Genomic DNA, 9,455 nt, shown 5'->3' with positions numbered 1-9,455 from the left:
TTTCTTCAGAACAGTGAAAAAGCCCAGCTTCATAGCAAGTCATATTGTCATTATTAATTATTCAATGGTGCTGGTATTTCTGCAGCATCCTATCACTTATTATAACATCATTCATCATCTCACTGCCACCAGTTGCAGCTTACAATCCATTGCCCACATTTGCAATACACAGACACGCGAATGCCAGTTGGGATTTCCAAACTGTCAAAAGGATGTATATAATCACGCTGTTGGCTTTGTAGAAATTCTTTCAAGAGCCAATTCAATAACTGAAACTCTATTTGAGTATTGTTAGTAAGACATCTTTCTACTGAAATTGGGTCGTCCAGTTGTCAAGAAAACAGTGAAATGTGGCAGCTGGGCTGTAAATCGCATACATTCATTGAATGCTGATGAGAACATTTTTTATTTACATTCGCTGAATCCATGTTTGTTTAATCCAGTGTTGAAGCAGATCCCTGTATAGTTGGCTTTCTATTTTCTACTACAGTTCTATACAGTTATTGACCTGTAGTAACCCCGATTAAGCAGGTATGGTCTATAGGCAACCAGAGTGACAGCTATCACAACAAATAGCAATCTATACATGACATTCATGCACAATGCCTGTGTGACATCATCACAATAAAACAGCAGGCAAATTTGTGACAAATCACCAAACTACGAAGCTTTGCTCTTAGCCTGTTGGATGAGGACTCATTGTTATTTAATATTCTCAACAAAACACATAACAACCATGTTTATTCTGTAAGTAACTGCTCCTTTTACCATAATACTGAAATCTTAGATCAAATAACCATTTTATTACACATGTATACGTTATATAATATTTTATAAGAATTATCTTTTTATAAGCAGAAATTAAAACGGTTTAGCTATAGTATAGAGATGTTTAGATATAGTACATATAGGCTTATGCCCTGTTGGATGTATGAAATGATTTAAGCATATCAGTACTGGGACCTGTTATCCAGAATGCTCAGGACCTGGTTTTCCAGATTATACGGATCTTTCCGTAAATTTGGGTGCTCCTCCGCCTTAAGTCTATTAGAGATCATTAAACATAAAATAAACCCAACAGCGGTTTTTGCTTCATGAATGGCGAAAATAAAAAATAAGAAAAAAATAAAAAAATTATGGTGCAAATAATGATTGATAGTCCGGAACTATATCTTGCTTAAGTAGCGCTTGTGAGAAAGGGTACAATATAAACGAAATTATATCCTTGGGACAGATTAAACTGTCATCATAGGTACACAAGTGATCCAAAAATTATTTTATTCAAAGCGTTAAGGCTAATATACATTTGTTAAGTTAATATAATATATAATATATAATATATATAATATTAATATATATATATATATATATATATATTATACTATATATAGTTTTGTTGAAAACGACCCGCACTCCCAATCTGTTTAATCAAACAAAATTCATTTATTAGGTACCTCAATCGACGTTTCCTTGAAAAGGCCCTAATGTGGACTACCGAAACGTCGATTGATGGGTTGACGTACTATAAAGATACATGATTGAGAAACAAAGAAATTGGAGGTGCGCTTATTCAAAAAACTGTATATGCATTAAAATTTGACCCTGCACCCATATATATCAATGGAAGACTGGTCTTTGCGTGTCGGCTGATCTTACCAATGAAAAAATATATATATATATATATATAATATATTATATATATATATTATATATATAACTATATATATATATATATATATTCTGAAGAGCAGCACACTCACTCCTAAAGAAAGGCAAAAAAAGCCCCAGGGGGGGATTCTGCCACAAAAAGTAATGTCAGCAAAAAGAGCACAGGAGTACTCATGGGACTTCTGTTGTAAAAACTTTTAATTGGTGTAATCAGATGTTTCGTCCTACACAGAGGACTTATCAACAATCACAACAGTTCCCCATAACAAACAACTATTTCAGCTGGTTTGATTTGGGGAACTCTATTTATTTTTAAAGAAGGTTGTTTTAGCTTGAGTGTATTTGTACTGTCGAATTAAAAATGTGAAGATTTTATTTTTGGGCGGCGGATTTCTATGCTGGTCATATGCGTTTACAATATACCACCCTCTGGGTTTCCTTACCAGTGAGAGGTTGGTTATAGGTTTAGCGGCATCTTTCAATTAAAGCAGCAAAAATACTAATAGTGGCTTCTTCTTGTATTCATTTTTACACACTTTGTGACAGTTATGTAATAGTATAGTATATAGTCTGTGTGGCTTTTTATTATTTGGCAATGTGATATCTCTAGTTATCCACATTGTCTGGCAGCCAAATAGAAGCTGGGTTAGAACCTGTATTTTGTTTGTCTGTAAGGTATCAAACCCTTGGCTAGAAAAAAAAGAAATAAACTATTACTTTCAACTTGGCCCTAAACAAAGCAGAAGAGTAAAGTATATAGTGAATATGGCTCTATTTACAGAGAGAGAAACGATTCAGGAGCCTCACCATTTTTTGTTGTTGCTGGACAATAAATTTCACATTCTTACTGTACACAAATCTTATGATGATTATTTATTGCGTTGTGGAACAGAAAGTACCTGTATTATTAACTTGGATAGCTTAAGTTAGGAATACGTTGGAAAAGAGAGTCCACGTGAGCCTGTATTGGACGATACAGATGTTTGAGATCAAGTTCTACAGTAGCTAATATACAGTAGCAGCAGATAATTAGTACAAAATGGAAAGTGAATATTTGCCTTTTATGGGGTTTTTTTTTTCATAACCCACTGATATCTTTTTCTCTTGTATTTCAGAAAATCATTTGGGGCAAATAATTCAACAATTTACAACTATATATATGACAAAATCTTTAGATTCGCGCTTATTTTATCAGTCAAAGCCGTCATAAAAAAACATGAAAGATCAGTATTTTTTTTGAAAAAGAGGATATTGAAAAACGGATTGAAAAGCTTGCATGAACGGATTCTCCTAAACTCGGCCAAATGTTGCTCCGAGTTCTTTCTTATTATTTGCACTTGCTTTCCTTATGGCAGTGGAGTAGTGAATGGACAACTCATTTTATTAAATGTAAGGTTTGGACTTATTTACTTTAGAATCCAAGACGTCCGTAGTATTCAGAGTATAAGTCTGCATTTGAACCAACCAAAATCCTAATTTCTTTCTCTTTCTTTCTCACATATTGTTTTTTGCGTCGCGTCCCTACATAAGAAGAAGGAATTTCCGAAATAACGGACTTTTATTCGTCCAGTTATAACTCTAAGTAAGATATTGCTTATTTGCATCATTTCTTCTAAAATTCCTTTGTTTAGCCATTATCTCTATGCCTTTAATTTCTCATTATATCTGTTGTTTTAAGATACTCTATAATCATCCTATCTGTCTTATAACTTATTACTATAAACTGCGGATACCTAATGAATCTATGATTTCATGTATATCGTTGTTATTGCCAATTGGCATCTCACAGTCTTCTTTCCTCCCTCTATAATAGTGTTTGTATGGCAAGCTGTGCAACCATGGCCCCGATAATTATTTTATTTCGGAGTACACCTTCACCGGACTAGAGTAATATCAGGAATTGTCGCCGTAAATGGTCATGTTCGTGCATTGCGATGTACTTTAGTTTCAGAGAAGGTTAATAATCTGTTTATGACAGCCAATGCATTTCAATCAAGCTAAACATATAAGACAGTACCTAACAAGCAATTCATTTTGTATCACTCTGTATCCTATCATTGCATGAGTTTTAATTTGTATCTTTCTGATTTTAGTACATTCTGGACGTTTGTTGTTACTGTTGTTGGGTTCGAAGTCTCAGGAATCCGTAAAAGCCATATTTTAGCTGTGCTCCTATGCTGGTAGAGAACTTTTTGATACGTGCACCAACGAGTAAAATTGCTGACCTACTTACATTTCTCCAACACTATTGGAACGTAAGTTACCGCATTTTTTGATCTAGATTTGTTAGGATTTTTTTCTGTACATCTGCATTCTAGCATGGCAACTGTAAGTCCCTAAATAGCTCTTCTTCTATATTCTTCCTGTGGTTTATATAATAATGAGAGTCCTAAGCTGATAGAAACATAATTCCACTTAACTGCCACTTCTTTACTTTTAACCCTGTCCTTTTTTTTTGTTTTACAGTTTTGCTGGGGACCTTTATCTGGAACGTATGTTACCAGCGTAATAGACACGACTGGCGTATGGCACTTGCGGGTAAGTGAGAAATATAATGGAGGTTATAAAGGCTGGGGTGCTATTTATATAATACCAGTATAAGAATCATATCATTATTACCTTGCAAAACATGAAGGGTCATACTTTCTCAAACTTTAAAATCAGAACTCGCCACAGTCTGGGGACGTTCCATCTTCTCCTCTAGTTTACTTGTAAGAGATTTTTGAGGTAAAGTGAGAAACTCTCACTTACACCCTATATAAATTATGCTTAAAAATTCGCCACAGGAATGAAGTACATGTGGCAACATTTCACTCTGTTACATCTGCTTGGGGCTTTATTTCACATGAGAAAGTATATTCTTATCTCATATGCTGGTCACATAACTGATATTTATTTTTATTTGGCAAACAGATGCCCTGTACTTGTGTGGTGGCTCTTGTGCTTCTAGCAGCAGTGATGAAAGAGCCAGGATCGAGGTGGTTTTGTATGTTGAAGGCTGAAATATATCAGAAGAGAACTAAAGTTTACTCTGATATTTTTGAGTCTGATTTTAAAGTGAGTATTCTTTATCTTTTATGTTTTGGTCTGGCATCTGATAGGACAGTCATATAGTTTAGCTAAGCCCGTGTATGAACACAGGTTATACACTGAGTAAATTTAAAGTGTTAATAACACCGCCCAGAAATTGCAGTGAAACCTCATATTATTCTCAACAGATTCTCCCTTTAGATGTGAGGAGATTCCTGTTTCAATTATATAGTTACTCGATTAGTTTTTGCTTATGAGCTCATTGGTATGAATGATCTTATTTCAAATTAAATGAATGGAATGGGACAGAAAATAACGACTTATACGATTACCCGTATTAGGGTGCTTTAAAAACAGCAAAAAAAAGTCAAAATATGAGGCTTCGTAGAAGATCATAATTTACGCCTTACTCGATTAAAAATGGCGGTCCATTAAATTTTGGTAGGTTTAGTCGAGTATCAGTGATGGCAATGGAAATCAAGTCAAGTAGAAAATGTCCCTTATTGTAATTCATTATCATTTCTTTGCTTTCGCCGTGTTTGGTCTTGCATGTTTTGGGTTATGCCAGCTAGTATGTTCATTACCTAATGAGCATGTATGATGCATATAGCGCCGAATGTACTGAGGGAAATGTCGTCGATGATTGTCAGATTAATGTCCAGCCTGTCTGCAGGTTGACTGGGCAGCCTTCGAAAATGACACAGGTGAAAAACCTCGGTTTGCGGCTTCTCGTACTTGCGCAAATTCTGTCTATGTACACGCGTCAAAATATATTGGACTTGTAGATTTTAGTGTGTGTGTGCATTAACTTGGTCACCACATTAACTTACTTGTTTTTTACTTCATTACAATAGTTTCAGATGTGTTGCAGCTTCTTGAAATGAATTATTTCCAAAACGCCTGAAAAGGATGTTGCATGGTTGTAACTAAAGTAATCTCTCTTCTTATTTTTTAGATTGCATCTACGGATTGTGCAATGTCTTGCTACTGCAATCGGCATTATTCTCTGGCGTTAGATCATGCACATTATAAAAAGCGGAATCCACATGGAGAGCCAGTGTGTGTATCCGTAGCACTCTGGTCTCTGTCCCACTTATGTGGCTTTGGAATTAATTTTTGTAGGAATTATTCTGTCGTATTCCAAGTAGTTTTACAATTGCAAATTACTACTTTATGTAAACTGTTAGAGCATTGTAACTTACATTCTATGAAGATGAACTTCAATTCAACCTAACTGTCCTCACTTGTTTCTCAAACAGATTCTCTCTTTCCTAAATGGGATTTGTTTGGTCTATTGAACAAGTCCTTATCAACGAATCATCATAATGGTAATGTATTATTCCTTCTTTGACTCACCCCCCCATAATGAATCCACCCAAAGCTTACAAAGGTGTAGCTGAGTAATGTATGTAAACTGATATGGGGTGTAGGGTTCGATCAACTCTATAAGGCCATTTCAGTGCAGTATTGAATGCAGGAAACCCTGGTGCAACTGCCACCTTTGACTTGCGTGTAATTACATGTTCCTCTGTGGTTCAATAGTCGGTTGCACACTTACCCCTAATGAAAATTATACAATGTGCATGTATTAAATGAAGGATGAGCACCAAGATCTGGAGTATGATATTGCAGTTGTATATGGCTTGCAGTAATCACCAGAAAGAATTTCCTAAGAAAAGAGAATTAATGCATCAGCCAAAATTTAGATAAAGGCGTTGTACACTAAGCGGGCACATTTACTAATGGCGAATATCGAGGGGTAATTACTTTAATCGATCGATCCAGGAAAAATTGACAAACCTTTGAATCGAACGATTTGAAGATTTTAATTCCATCGATCAAACGAAATTCCTTCAAATCAGAAAATTGCTAGAAAGAAACAGTTACTTATACCGCTATCGATGGTCGAATAGTCGAATGATTTTTAGGTTGAATAGTTCGATTCGTTAGTCTAGTAGAAGTGCCAATTGAATGTGATGAAGTAGACAAAAAAAAAACATTTGAATTCAAAGATTTTTTTTCTTTTATTCCTTCACTCAAGCTAAGAAATGTGCCCCTAATTGTTATCTTGGGTCACCTATAGTGCCAAAATCTTACACCCTGAATTACATTTTGTTTCTCTTTCCCCAGATGGTAGTGCCGTATCCAACGCCTGCTCTTGGTCAATTTACTGAAAAGTCAATAATTAGATTGCTTGGAAAAGAAGGAGGCGAGAAAGAACTTTCATGGGTAAGTAGCCTGCTTGTTTTTCGAAATATTGGCAAATCTCTTAGTAAATAGGCGTTAAATAACCTTTTTTTGTCAGCTGGAATGTATGTTGTATTGGGTGTGTGTGTGTGTGTTTATATATATATATATAAATGGAATTCTCAGCAAATTGCCGCGGTATGTATAACACATACCATATTTATTTTCCAAATGAATTTTAAATTTAATGAAGATAAACTACTTCAGAGTCTTACCTGAACAGATCACGTCAATGGATTTATCCTCTACATTTGTCCATTTATGCTTTGGTCGGAGAGGATTTTCTGTGTACTGCAAAATACTTTGGAATATTATAAGAAAAATGTAGAAGACTTTATGATACACCATTCACAGATGTAGAACAACCCGGATACGTGGAGATCATCTGATACAAAGTACATGATAGATGAAGTTGAAAAGACCTCGCTGTGATGCTTTGAAATGTCTTGATTATAATAAAAAATGAAAAGTTCTGTTAATATTGCTGAAAATACATAAAAAGGATATTTCATATGAATGTATTGTTTTCAGCTTACTTGAAAAATGTGTGGTTAAATAGCACTAATCTCTCAGTCTGCAAGTGACTTAACACTGGATATAAAGTAAAAGCTGCAACTCCGGTCTCTCTCAATGATCTACCAAGTGTGTGATACAGAACAGAGAGGGAGCACGTAGAGCAGAGGAGTGTAAAAACTGGGAATGAGTTTAAGCAGCTTAACCAATGCTTACTTGGAAAACATTCATTTATATGTTAGGGACCATTCATAATTAATAGCCAATTAGGTAAATGTGAACAACTTTTGATTAACCATGTGTCTTTAAAGGGAACTAACAATGTCTGGAAATGCTGTGATTTTATATTTGTCTTATTGTATCAGCTCAAAGGTTTAGCACCCATGCCCAAAGTTGTTCACAGCAGTCGAAATAATAATCTGTATTGTTATATTTATTATGTGTAAGCTGACAAGTTGCATGTTTCAATCTAGATATTATTCAGTCACATCATACATCTGACGCGTAACAACATATTAGATATTTTATATATGTATATATACTGTACAGAAGTAGAAAGTACCTCGGGGTGCAAAATATAATGGATTCATCCTCAGATCAGGGTGAGATTTCAGGCTGGATTTTTCTGAATTTCTTGGACCTGTAATTTGCAAATCCACTTTCATAATGGAGGAAAAAGATATGTTTGTTTCTTTAAAATAATATCATTTTGGAATTCTTATTTTGAATTTATGTCTGATTATAGAGTCCCTGGACAAAAGTGCAAGTGAACTAATGTGCGAATAAAAGAATTCAGTGAGCTGCCTTGAGTGCAACTTTGTGCCAATTCATGTAGTGTAGTTTAAACACAGGTTGTTTTCCATAAGCCCCTCAGCGCTGCATGAGTTCAGTCTAAGGAAAGTAACTGAGGCGGCTGCTGGCAATTGCGCGTCTCTCAGATGGTGATCTTTAGCTTTCTTTAATAGCTTTTTTTTTCTAACTTATGCGCTCCGCAGAAAAGCAGAGCAAATCCATTTTTAATCATCCATTTTAATCAGCTGCGTTTAAAAACTGACTACACAATGTTCCGTGCTATGCACCACAGGAACTGGACATAAACCCCTGGGGAATGAGAGGGGTCCGGCAGTTAATCTACCACCCTGTTGAATTATAACTGTCCCGTTCGTGAACATCATTTTAACACCAAAAGGCATTATTAGAGAAGGAAAGGAAGCTGCTGCTGTTTTCTCAAGGCAGAAAAAAACTCCCACTGTCACAGGGCCTCTGATTTCAAGGAAGTACTGGCTAGAGAAAGTCAGCCAATCAGCAGGCATTGTTGTAGAGACCGGGACAAAAGATTTGCCAATCAGCTCCAGCTTCCTTATATAGACACCTGCAGTGCGTCACTGGAAGGAATCAACCAATCAGCAGGCTTAGTGATGCCAAAACTGCTGCAGGCATGAAGAATGTTGTGTTCCTTCCATAGAGGAAAGCCATTTTTCAAGCTTCAGCCCACTCCATTCCTCCATTATAATTTACAGAAAGCAGAATAAATCCCATTACATTGCGTACACAACAAAGTTAGACCAGAAATCCTCCAAATCAAATTTAAAAAAAGAATTACTGGTATGGTTGAATTAATGGGAGTGCTCAGTTGTTGGCACTGCTTTTGCTGCTTAGTCTAGCTATAAATGGGTGCTCACTAGCCATTTCTACACTGATTATACTGTCAGTCGCGGGTTAAAATGCTGATTATCCTCTTTCTGTAGTGAATATACTGGCACGTCTGGGGTTAAATGAGAATTAAACCCTAAAGTAAAAAAAATCCCAACCCCCCCCACCCTACATAGACCCCCTCCCTCCTCCTCCCCCCCCAGCCTAGCTGCTACCCACAGGCAAATGCCCCTAAGTCCTTACTTACCCCTCATTGCAGATTCTGTCCAGCGGAGTTCACGGGAGCCATCTTCTTCTCTTCAATAATCTTTGGAATGAGGATCGCTTGTATCGGCGCATGCATA

The 9,455-nt window shown here is 36.0% G+C and overlaps 1 long non-coding RNA gene across 1 annotated transcript in view; it reads right to left on the bottom strand.

The window, feature by feature from the left end:
- Positions 1-9,415, bottom strand: part of LOC121401467 — a 27,868-nt gene extending 18,453 nt beyond the window's left edge. The window contains exon 1 of the long non-coding RNA XR_005966265.1: positions 9,359-9,415. This is a non-coding gene — a long non-coding RNA (uncharacterized LOC121401467). The remainder of the gene's footprint in view (positions 1-9,358) is intronic.
- Positions 9,416-9,455: the final 40 nt, after the last annotated feature.

Source organism: Xenopus laevis, chromosome 3L (genome assembly GCF_017654675.1).
Source record: "Xenopus laevis strain J_2021 chromosome 3L, Xenopus_laevis_v10.1, whole genome shotgun sequence".
Lineage (NCBI taxonomy): Eukaryota > Metazoa > Chordata > Amphibia > Anura > Pipidae > Xenopus > Xenopus laevis.
The sequence above is the reverse complement of the archived record's forward strand: the minus strand, read 5'-3'. Positions and strand labels throughout refer to the sequence as shown.